Here is a 12,615-nt window from a genome sequence, read left to right as displayed (position 1 = left end):
TTATGTATGCAACAACAGCTGCACAAATGCTGTTAGCCCAGAGTTAGAAAGAAGATAAAGTCCCTAATAGAGAAGAATGCCAAATTAAACTGTTGGACTATGTCGAAATGGGAAAATTGACTGCAAAGCTCAGCAACCAAGAAGACCAAAACTTCAATACGGAATTGGAAAAATGTATATCTTGGAGACTACTGTAAGCAGTCGAAAACATTAGCAGGATTGCAATAACACTTGTAATGTAACGAGAACTATGGAGACAATGGAGTTATAAAAAACATTGTTGTTGTTGTTTAGTCGTTTAGTCGTGTCCGACTCTTCGTGACCCCATGGACCAGAGCACGCCAGGCACTCCTGTCTTCCACTGCCTCCTGCAGTTTGGTCAGACTCATGTTTGTAGCTTCGAGAACACAGTCCAACCATCTCGTCCTCTGTTGTCCCCTTCTCCTTGTGCCCTCCATCTTTCCCAACATCAGGGTCTTTTCCAGGGAGTCTTCTCTTCTCATGAGGTGGCCAAAGTATTGGAGCCTCAGCTTCACGATCTGTCCTTCCAGTGAGCACTCAGGGCTGATCTCTTTAAGAATGGAAACGTTTGATCTTCTTGCAGTCCATGGGACTCTCAAGAGTCTCCTCCAGCACCATTATTCAAAAGCATCAATTCTTCGGCGATCAGCATTCTTGATGGTCCAGCTCTCACTTCCATAGATCACTACTGGGAAAACCAAGGCTTTAACTATACGGACCTTTGTTGGCAAGGTGATGTCTCTGCTTTTTAAGATGCTGTCTAGGTTTGCCATCGCCTTTCTCCCAAGGAGCAGGAGTCTTTTAATTTTGTGACTGCTGTCACCATCTGCAGTGATCATTGAGCCCAAGAAAGTAAAATCTCTCACTGCCTCCATTTCTTGCCCTTCTATTTGCCAGGAGGTGATGGGACCAGTGGCCATGATCTTCGTTTTTTTTGATGTTGAGCTTCAGATCATATTTTGCGCTCTCCTCTTTCACCCTCATTAAAAGGTTCTTTAATTCCTCCTCACTTTCTGCCATCAAGGTTGTGCCATCTGCATATCTGAGGTTGTTGATATTACTTCCGGCGATCTTAATTCCGGCTTGTGATTCATCCAGCCCAGCCTTTCGCATGATGAATTCTGCATATAAGTTAAATAAACAGGGAGACAACATACAGCCTTGCCGTACTCCTTTCCCAATTTTGAACCAATCAGTTGTTCCATATCCAGTTCTAACTGTAGCTTCTTGTCCCACATAGAGATTTCTCAGGAGACAGATGAGGTGATCAGGCACTCCCATTTCTTTAAGAACTTGCCATAGTTTGCTGTGGTCAACACAGTCAAAGGCTTTTGCATAGTCAATGAAGCAGAAGTAGATGTCTTTCTGCAACTCTCTAGCTTTCTCCATAATCCAGCGCATGTTTGCAATTTGGTCTCTGGTTCCTCTGCCTCTTCTAAATCCAGCTTGCACTTCTGGGAGTTCTCTGTCCCCATACTGCTTGAGCCTTCCTTGTAGAATTTTAAGCATAACCTTGTTAGCGTGTGAAATGAGTGCAATTGTGTGGTAGTTGGAGCATTCTTTAGCACTGCCCTTCCTTGGGATTGGGATGTAGACTGATCTTCTCCAATCCTCTGGTCACTGCTGAGTTTTCCAAACTTGCTGGCATATTGAGTGTTGCACCTTAACAGCATCATCTTTTAAAATTTTGAATAGTTCAGCTGGAATACCATCACTTCCACTGGCCTTGTTATTTGCAGTGCTTTCTAAGGCCCATTTGACTTCACTCTCCAGGATGTCTGGCTCAAGGTCAGCAACCACACTACCTGGGGTGTTCGAGACATCCATATCTTTCTGTTATCTACCTGGGGTGTTCGAGACATCCAAATCTTTACCTCTGTGTATTCTTGCCACCTCTTCTTGATGTCTTCTGCTTCTGTTAGGTCCTTACCACTTTTGTCCTTTATTATGGTAATCTTTGAATGAAATGTTCCTTTCATATCTCCAATTTTCTTGAACAGATCTCTGGTTCTTCCCATTCTGTTGTTTCCCTCTATTTCTTTGCATTGCTCGTTTAAGAAGGCCTTCTTGTCTCTCCTTGCTGTTTTTTGGAAATCTGCATTCAATTTTCTGTATCTTTCACTATCTCCCTCGCATTTTGCTTGCCTTCTCTCCCCCGCTATTTGGAAGGAGGAACCGGCAAGCCACTCCAGTATCCCTTCCAAGAAAACTCCATGGACAAAGACAACAGTCATATAAAAAACATGGATTACAGATAAAGATGCAGTAGAAAAGGTTTAATAACAGAACACATGGAGGGGAAGGTGGAAAGTCTAGAGATTTGGAGGAATCTTAATTGTGGATGTGTATTGCGGTATTACTATAATTTTATATTGGTAAAACCACGTTAAAAATATTTAAAAAGAAAAAGAAAAAAGGATAGTGAAAGTCAGGGGAACGTCTATTTTAAGCTTCTCCCTCTTTCATTTCTTAGCTGTGATAAAGGATGTGAAGCCTTCAAATATTCCATATTGCCTTCACACAACCTATTTCACTCCTGATACCTTGTGTGGTCCTCAACATGAAGTTCTGGGTTCAATGTACTGATTTAGAAGAGATATTTTATTAACAAGCATACATGTACAGTATCCTTCAAAGGAACTTAACCTTCTTCAACTGGACAAACTGACAGTCCTGCTCTTAGTAGTCTACTCATCTTAAAGATACAATAACATAGCATGGAGTGTGTGTTGAAAGGGGGCTACAGAAGTAGGAGAGAGAAGGAGGTGTGTGAATGTGTGTGTAAGGGAGATTTGAGGAAAGTAGAGGGGAGGGGGAAAGGGTGTGAGAGTAAGAATGGGGATGCAAAGGAAGTTGTCAAAAAGGAGGCATGGGGATAGGGATGAAGATGAAAACAGGGGCATGAAAGGACCTGAAGAAATGGAGAGGATGGGGTGAAGGGGAAAATGGATGCAAAGCAGAGCTGCAGAAGATAAGAGAGAAGTGGCTTCAGAAATGGAGCTGTGAAGGTGAAAAGAGACCTCAGTAGTTGCATGGGATGAGATGGGAAGGGAAGGGAAGGGAAGGGGAAATGCTAGGGGGTTCATGTGTCAGGAGTGGCCAAGGGGTCACCAAGTGCAGGAAGCAGGGGTGGAGCCCCTAATATTTTCCTATTTTCTTATGTATTGCAGCGGGGAACAGCACAGAGTTTATAAGGATGGGGATGTGCTGTAGTCCCTATTTTAGCCTCTTTACTGAGTTCTTTGACTCCTTCTGGTAGCTGGAAGCTGAATGCCCTCAGCAGGCTGGTCAGGAAGATGAAGATTTCAATCTTTGCCAGCTGCATTTCCAAACATATGCGAGACCCTGAGGATGGGACAAGTGAAAGACAACAAGTGAGCAAGAATTTACTTTCCCATGTTCATTGCTTTGTAGTTATAAACATTCTCCTTAATACTTTGGCAAACTAGACATAGATAGGATAGCGAAATCATCAAGGCTGCTGTCAATTTTCCAAGCCTGGTCCATGCTAACCTTTCATTCTTCTTGTTATACTTATGTTTTGTTTGAAGTTCCCTATCTCATATCAAGGAAGATACACTGAGGAAGGGGATGGACTGAAAATGAAGGGCTAGAAACTGGGGAAAGAGGGTCTAGGTCCCAAGTGGGAGCCGGGAGGGCTCACTTTTCTGTATGTAGAATAAGGGTGAATATTTAATTTTGATAGAGGTAATTTGCTTTTCTTCTTTTCTTTCTTTTCTTCCTTTCCTCATCTTTTTTCTATTTCCCTTTTTAGATTGGCAAGATGTTTATTGTGTCTCATATATAAAACTTTCAAAAAAACTTGTCTTAAAAAAATGAAAGGAAAACTTTTGTCAACTGTCCAAATCAGCAATGCAGAAAGGGGTTAAGAGCATAAAGTAATTTTCCTGTCAGACTTACCTCACATTGGTAGGAACTCGATTTCTGAATGCTGTATGGAAAAGCACGTGAATCTGACCTTTGGAGAATTTGTAAGTTAGCAGTGATTATGTCTGCTGAATTTCTGCAGGAATAATATTCTTTTGATTTCAGAGTAGGAGAAGTAAGGAAGTGGCATGGCTTCATCAGTTCTGAGTGTGCTTTTAAACCAGGCTAAATAGTACCCCATGAAAAGATAGCCTTAGCCTTGCTGCCTGAAAAGAAGTTGGATGGCTTGCAGTGTGATGTGAGATGGGGAACAGCAGTATCCTGGTGCTGGCAGTACTGCCTCTCTCAGGGACAGGGCAGGGGTGGCAAATGTAGGGAGGTCCAGATGGAGGCCACATAAGTGTATGTGCATGTGTGGATCCCAAGCCACCAACCCAGAGATGCCCTTAACTTGCCACTTCCCTGCCCCATTCTGCTGACCAGCGCTGCCCCTCCAGCCAGAAGGACGCTGCTTCTCCTCCGGCCCACTCCCTCCTGTGCTGCTGCTGATGTCATTTCCTGTAAGCAGACCAGTAAGCACATTGACAGATCACAACATAGCTTGGACTTCTGCGTTTACCTGCACCAAATGGCAGATATTCTTCTCTGTTCCACACTATTCCAAGACTAATCATTGCAGAGACATGTGATATATATATATATATATATATATATATATATATATATGCTTTCGTAGATTTTCACGGGTACAGGAATGCAGGTTTTGGTGTCTTCGGGTGTCTTCCCGTGTAAGAGTTGGGGTGTCTAGGCGACGTTTCGACGAGGTCTCACTCGTCATCTTCAGGCTGGTGCTTTCGGCTTCTTGTTACTGGAACAGAGCAGGATCTCAGTGTTTGAGTTCCTATAAATACTGTTGAGGGGGTGTGGTGTATAGCCTCCAACGTTCTGGGCAGAGAGGAGGTTCCCAGGGTAGTGTGCCTTTTCTTCTTTTGTTCCTTAATTACTTGAGGGATATCTTGAGTGATTTCTTGAGTGATATTCTGAGTACCACTTAGGTGGGTCATTAGGTGTGGATTAGTTGCTAAAGCTTTCGTGTCTTGACCTCTTGAGCTTGTGAAGAGTTTTTCTGAGAAGATGGCTGTACTGCACTTAGTTGTGCTCTGGCTTGGCTTCGTGTATAGGGGCGAGCTGTGGTTCTGTGCCCTGTGCCAGCCAGATCTGTGTAGGGATTGCAGGGGGGTGCAGCATCCGGAGGTGCCACTATGGTTTGGTTACTGGATGGTGTCTGTAATTTATCTGTGGAGAGGGTCTGGGTTTGGGTCTGGTGTGGTTGATTGGTGATGGCGTTCTGTGTGCCTCTGGTTCTGGTGTCGGTTTTTGTGGGGAGGGCTAATTTCCAGATGTCTGGCAGGCGGGACGTGTCGTCACGCTTGTTCATGTTGTGAGGGTGTTTCTCTATCTCGATGGCTTCCATGATTATTCTCTTGTGGTGATGTTCCATGTTAAAGAGCAATTTGGAATCTGCAAAATTAATTTCGTGTCCTGTTTCTTTCATGTGTTGGAAAAGAGAGGAAGTTTTTTCTTCTTTTTTGACGGCATTCTTGTGTTCTGCGATACGTGCATTTATTCGTCTGTTTGTTTGTCCAATGTACGTGGCTGGGCAGACTTTGCAGGGTATTTCATAGACCCCTTGGTTTTCCAACTGGATTTTATCTTTGGGGTTTCTGAGGATATTGGCTATTTTTTGGTTGGTGCAAAAGGCTGTTTTGATATTGTGTTTATGGAGGATTTTGCTAATTTTATCTGTAGTGCCCTTGATATAAGGAAGGAGGGCCATGCCATTGTTTTCTTCTGTGTCTTGGTTTTTGGGGGGTGTTTCTTTTTGGATTAGCTTCGTATATATATATGCAGGTTTTGGTGTCTTCGGGTGTCTTCCCGTGTAAGAGTTGGGGTGTCTAGGCGACGTTTCGACGAGGTCTCACTCGTCATCTTCAGGCTGGTGCTTTCGGCTTCTTGTTACTGGAACAGAGCAGGATCTCAGTGTTTGAGTTCCTATAAATACTGTTGAGGGGGTGTGGTGTATAGCCTCCAACGTTCTGGGCAGAGAGGAAGTTCCCAGGTTAGTGTGCCTTTTCTTCTTTTGTTCCTTAATTACTTGAGGGATATCTTGAGTGATTTCTTGAGTGATATTCTGAGTACCACTTAGGTGGGTCATTAGGTGTGGATTAGTTGCTAAAGCTTTCGTGTCTTGACCTCTTGAGCTTGTGAAGAGTTTTTCTGAGAAGATGGCTGTACTGCACTTAGTTGTGCTCTGGCTTGGCTTCGTGTATAGGGGCGAGCTGTGGTTTTGTGCCCTGTGCCAGCCAGATCTGTGTAGGGATTGCAGGGGGGTGCAGCATCCGGAGGTGCCACTATGGTTTGGCTACTGGATGGTGTCTGTAATTTATCTGTGGAGAGGGTCTGGGTTTGGGTCTGGTGTGGTTGATTGGTGATGGCGTTCTGTGTGCCTCTGGTTCTGGTGTCGGTTTTTGTGGGGAGGGCTAATTTCCAGATGTCTGGCAGGCGGGACGTGTCGTCACGCTTGTTCATGTTGTGAGGGTGTTTCTCTATCTCGATGGCTTCCATGATTATTCTCTTGTGGTGATGTTCCATGTTAAAGAGCAATTTGGAATCTGCAAAATTAATTTCGTGTCCTGTTTCTTTCATGTGTTGGAAAAGAGAGGAAGTTTTTTCTTCTTTTTTGACGGCATTCTTGTGTTCTGCGATACGTGCATTTATTCGTCTGTTTGTTTGTCCAATGTACGTGGCTGGGCAGACTTTGCAGGGTATTTCATAGACCCCTTGGTTTTCCAACTGGATTTTATCTTTGGGGTTTCTGAGGATATTGGCTATTTTTTGGTTGGTGCAAAAGGCTGTTTTGATATTGTGTTTATGGAGGATTTTGCTAATTTTATCTGTAGTGCCCTTGATATAAGGAAGGAGGGCCATGCCATTGTTTTCTTCTGTGTCTTGGTTTTTGGGGGGTGTTTCTTTTTGGATTAGCTTCGTAACCCTGTTTTGCTGGTATCCATTGGCGATTAACACATTTGAGAGATTCTGTAATTCAGTTGTCAAGTGGTCTTTGTCAGCCAGGCGTTTGGTTCTGGAGATGAGAGTCTTGGCTACGGAGTTTATTTGTGCAGGGTGGTGGTGTGATTGTGCATGTAAGTAGCGGTTGGTGTGTGTTTTTTTCCGGTAGATAGTGTGTCCTAGGGAGCCATCAGGTTTTTTGTAGATTAGGACGTCAAGGAAGGGAAGTTGGTTGTTGGCTTCTATTTCCATAGTGAATTGTATTTTGGGGTGTAGGCTGTTGAGATGTGTGAGGAAGCTATCTAGTTTTTCTTTCCCGTGTGGCCAAATTACAAAGGTGTCGTCAACATATCTGAGCCAAAGTTTGGGTTTGTGTTCTGACTTGTCTAAAGCATTGGTTTCAAAGTGTTCCATGTACAAATTTGCGATGACCGGTGAGAGGGGTGATCCCATAGGTGCTCCTTCTATCTGTTTGTATTTTTGTCCATTGTGGATGAAGTACGTGTTGGTTAGGCAGTGGTTGGTCAGGTCCAGGATGTATTCGGGGGGATTGTATTTGTTTTGAATGGCTGTCAAGGCTTCATTAATGGGCACTTGTGTGAAGAGAGATACAACATCGAAGCTCACAAGTAGGTCATCGGGATGTAGGTTTTGCTTCTTTATTGTTTCTATGAACTGGAAGGAGTTTGTAACGTGTGAAGCGATGGATTCTGCATAGGGCTGAAGTTGCTTAGCGAGAAATTTAGCGAGATTTTGTAGAGGTGAGCCTATGGAGCTGACTATTGGTCTGAGTGGTGTTCCTTCTTTGTGTATCTTGGGGAGACCGTAGAGTTTGGGGCATCTGGATGATTTTTCTCTGGGGATGATTCTTAGCTGGATTTCTTCACTGATAGGAGAGGCTTTTATTTTGGATTTGGTGGTTTTTTCCAGATAGGTGGTGGGATCTGTTTTTATAGGTTGGTAGGTAGGGTCTTGGAGTAGATTTGATAGTTTTGCTTGGTAGTCCGATGTGTTCATCACAACAGTGGCATTACCTTTGTCTGCTGGGACATGTAAGGGGGGGTAATGTGTATGGGTTGCTCGTGCGTAGGTTGCCGCCTCTCAAGGCTTTGTTGCCTTGCAAAACCTTTCAGTCTGGGCGGCCCTTCACTTTGTGGCTGCCTCAGTCGCTAGCAGAATCCATCAGTGGGCGTTTCTTAAATCTTTTCCAACATAAAAGTTGTTTGACACCCAGTCTCCTCCTTCTCCAGCCCTTCTCCAGCATCATTTGAGAGCCTTCCCTCCGCCTCTAGCTCCGATGTCAGTTCCCTGACTGCCACCTCCCCCCCAGGACCCCTTCCACACCCGGCCCAACCTGTTGACCCAACTTCGTCCCTTTCTTCGGCCGACGATGCGGGGAACCCCCGGAAGGAGCTGTCGCCATCCTCCGAGGATTCAAAACCCGCTTCCCACCCGCTCTGATCCCTTCCCGCGGGGTGGGCCTCCCAGTCTGATTCTTCTTCCTCCGAAGCCTCTTCTCCCTCCCCTTTGGAGACAGAAAACCCCACAAAATCCTCTTCATCGTATGTGGTTCCAAATTGCTCCTCCCAGAATCTCGCTAGTGGTTTGGGTTTGTCCGGAAACAGGCGGTGGAATTCCTCCACCAGATACCCGTCAGTGATTGCCTCCGCGGGAACCCACGTGTTTTCCGACCCGGGTTCTCCCTCCCAAGCCACCAAGTACTCCACCTGGCGCCCTCGCCACCTTGAATCAAGTATTTCCGTGGCCAAGTTGTGGTGCTCCCGCTCTTCTACCTGCGGGTGTGTGGTGACTTCTCCCTCTCGCCCCGGGAATCCCCTTCCTTCCCTGTACGGCGAGAGTAGGGACCTATGGAACACCGGGTGTATCTTCATGCTGTCTGGCAATTTGAGCTTGAATGCCACGGGGTTCTCCTGCTGTGTTACCTCAAACTGTCCCAGCCGCCTGGGTTGCAACGTCTTTTACCCCCCCTTAAAAGGTAACCCTTGGGTTGACAACCACACCCGATCTCCCACCCGTATGGTCTCCCCTTCCCTATGGTGCTTGTCTCCTGCCTCTTGTAAATTTCCTTGGCCCGCTCCAAGTTCATCTTAAGTTGCTGGTGCAGGGCTTCCATTTCTTCCACAAATTGCTCTGCTGCCGGTACACTCCAGCCTTCCTCCCCACTCCCCGGGAAGGCCCTGGGGTGACACCCATAATTGGCCATGAACGGGCTCATTCCCGTTGACACATGTTCAGCGTTATTGTACGCAAATTCAGCCAGCGCTAGTTTTTCCACCCAATCGTTCTGCCTCTCGCTGACGTAGCAGCGTAGGTATTGCTGGAGAATACTGTTCGCTCTTTCTGCTTGCCCGTTGGTTTCCGGGTGTCTCGCCGTTGAGAAGCTCACTTCGACCTGCAGCAAGCTCATGAGCTTCCTCCAGAAACGGGAAGTAAATTGTTTCCCGTGGTAACAGGAAGATGTGATCTACAAACAACCTGGCTGTTTCCTCTGCCGTGACCGCATATGAGCAAGCTATAAAATGGCACATTTTTGTTAGTAGATCGACCACTACCATGACCGCTGTCTTCCCCCGGGACTTGGGCAAATCGGTCATAAAATCAATGGATACCACCTCCCAAGGTTTCCCCGGCGTGGGTAAGGGTTCCAGTAATCCTGCTGGGGCGGTCCGCTCCCCCTTTGCCCTTTGGCAGTGGTCGCAACCCCGTACATATTCCCGTACATCCTCCCTCACCCTGGGCCACCAGAACTGCCTGGTGACGAGCATCATGGTTTTGTGCTGTCGAAAGTGCCCCGCTGTGGGGTTGTCGTGGAGTTGTTTGAGTACCTTCCCCCGTAGGGTCTCCCCCAGTACATACAGCGCCCCCTTATAGTACAGCACGCCTTCCTTCTCCTCAAACCCTCCTTGGGTTTCTCTTCCATCTCGGAGTTCCCGGATTTTAGTTTGTGCGAACACGTCGTTTCTAGTAAGTCCAGCCAGTTCTCGTTGCCCCACCAAGGTTCCCCCACACACCCATCGGCCCTCGGGGATCATGTGTCGTATCTCCGGTGGCCCCTCTCCTTCCAAGTACTCCGGTTTCCGGGAGAGAGCATCTGCTCTCACGTTTTCCTCTCCTGGCCCGTATCAGATTTTGAAGGAAAACTTGGAGAACTCCTGTGCCCATCAAATCTGTCTCTGGTTGAGCACTCGTGCGGTCCTCCAGTATTCCATGTTCTTGTGATCTGTACAAACCTGGATCTTGTGCTGCGCCCCTATTAGTAGATGTCGCCATCGCTGAAACGCTGCATAGATCGCAAGCAGTTTCCGGTCATACACCGTCTAGTTTTGCTCCGACTTGTTCAGCTTTCTTGAGAAGAAGGCACACGGTCTCCATTCCTGCTTGCTCCTCCCTGGCTGCAAAAGAACTGCCCCAATGGTTCTGTTGGATGCTTCAGTCTCTAGCCTCATGGGTTTCTCCAGATCCACGTGCAGGAGCTGCTCTTCCGATGCGAACGCCTTATTCAGTTTATTCAATCAAAGGATTGTTGGGCCTCCTCTGTCCAGGCGAACTTCCTTTTGCTACTGAGACAGTCTGTGATGGGTGCTGTCAAGTGGGCGAAGTTCTTGATGAACTTCCTGTAGAAGTTGCTGAACCCTAGGAACCTCTGCACGTCCTTCCAGGTTTTGGGAGCCTTCCACTCCAGCACTGCCTGCACCTTGCTTGGGTCCATCGCTAAGCCTTTGTCTGACAACTTGTACCCCAAAAACTCGACTTCTCTCGCGTGAAACTGACATTTCTCCAGCTTGACCCACAACTGGTGCTTCTGCAGTCTCTTCAGCACTTCCCTGACGTCTCTGACATGTTGCTTCTCATTGTCTGAATAGATTAAGACGTCGTCCAAGAAGGCTACGCAGTTCTTGTACAGCAGGGACCCCAACACGTGGTGCATGAAAGCTTGAAAGCAGGCGGAGCTTGACTGTAATCCAAATGGCATAACTAAGTACTCAAAGGCCCCCAGGGGGGTGAACATTGTGGTCTTCCATTCGTCCCCCTCCCTCATCCTAATCAAATTGTAGGCTCCCCTGAGGTCCAGCTTGGTAAAAATCTTCCCCTGCCTCACCCGTGTTAAAATGTCGTCAATCCTGGGCATTGGGAAGGTCACGGGTTCTGATACCAAATTTAACGCCCTAAAATCTACAACCAATCTGGGCTGGTTAGTCCCTTTTTTGTCCACAAAGAACACCGGACTGCCCTCCACTGCCTTTGATTCCCTTATGAACCCCCCTCTTCAGGTTCTTGTCAATAAACTCCCGCAACTCCTTCATCTCCCTGTCCGACATGACATACAGTTTACCCACCGGTAGCTGCGCCCCAGGGAGCAAGTTGATTTGGCAGTCAAAGGGCCTATATGGGGGTAGTCTATCTGCCTCCTTCTCGCTGAAGACCTCCTGCAGGTCAGCATATTGTGGTGGCACCTCCCCTTTCGGCTCCACAGCTATCCCAGCCACCCTGGCCACGGTCATCCTTTGGGTTTCTCCCCCTAGATAGTGTTCCAAGCAGTAAGCGGACCCAAAGGTGACCGTTCTCTGATGCCATGCCACCACTGGATCATGTTGTGCTAGCCAGCTCATCCCTAATATTATTGGGGGCCCTGCCAGTGAGGCTACGTGAAAGGCGATAGTCTCCGTGTGCCTGGAAACCCTCATTCTCATTGGTGGGGTCTGGTGTGTCACTTCCCCTCCCAGAAGCTCCCTGCCATCAATGGTGGTTACTTGCAAGGGGAAATCCAGGGGCAGCAGGTGGAGCTGGTGCTCTAGTGCAAAGTCCTTGCTGAAGAAATTGCAGGAACTGCCTGAATCCAACAGCCCTTTCACCTTGACTGGGTGCCCATTTGGGAGTTCTAGCACCACTTCTATGGCTATAGCCGCCCTGGGGGGGGTCTGGTTGTTGGGATTCGCAGGATACTGGATAAGTCTGCAGGCTTCAACAGGATGATGCAATACTCTGCTGGGTCAGAGTGACTCAGCAGGAGTGTGATTAGTGTAATTGGCTATCACCTGTTTTAAAAAGGAAAGCCTGTTTAACAGGGGGGTTTTGGTGGTTGTGCTGTAGTGTGGTGGTTGTGCTGTAGTGTGGTGGTGCTGTGGTGGAGAGTATTCGTTTGTAAGTACTCTGTATGGACTGTTTCTTTTGTAAATGCCTGTATATGACTCACATTAAAAAGGACTGCACTGAAAAACCTGGAACTCTTAGTGCTTTGCTGAAAACGCCGCGTGGAATACGCGACAGGGTTATGGGCCCAGCACGCTTCCGCTGCGCAAGAGTACAGGTGGCAGTTATCTAGCCGTGGGTGCTGGAGGTGAGCTGCAGGGATGGAGCAGTCCAGAACTGGCGTGTTGCTGGAGAAGCTGACGGCCACGAACTACAGCACCTGGTCGGTCCGCATGCAACACTTCCTCAAGCATGAGGGCCTGTGGAAAGTGGTGGAAGAGCCACCGCAGCCCCCTGAGGAGGATGAAAAGGATGAGAAAGCTTTGGCTACGATCATCCTTGGAGTGGACGATAGCCAGCTAGTCTACGTAGCTGATAAGGTGACGGCAAGTGAGGCGTGGAATGCGCTCAAGGCTGTCCATGTGC

The sequence above is a fragment of the Podarcis liolepis genome (genome assembly GCF_965112155.1).
Source record: "Podarcis liolepis genome assembly, chromosome: 5".
Lineage (NCBI taxonomy): Eukaryota > Metazoa > Chordata > Lepidosauria > Squamata > Lacertidae > Podarcis > Podarcis liolepis.
Note: the sequence above shows the minus strand (reverse complement) of the source record.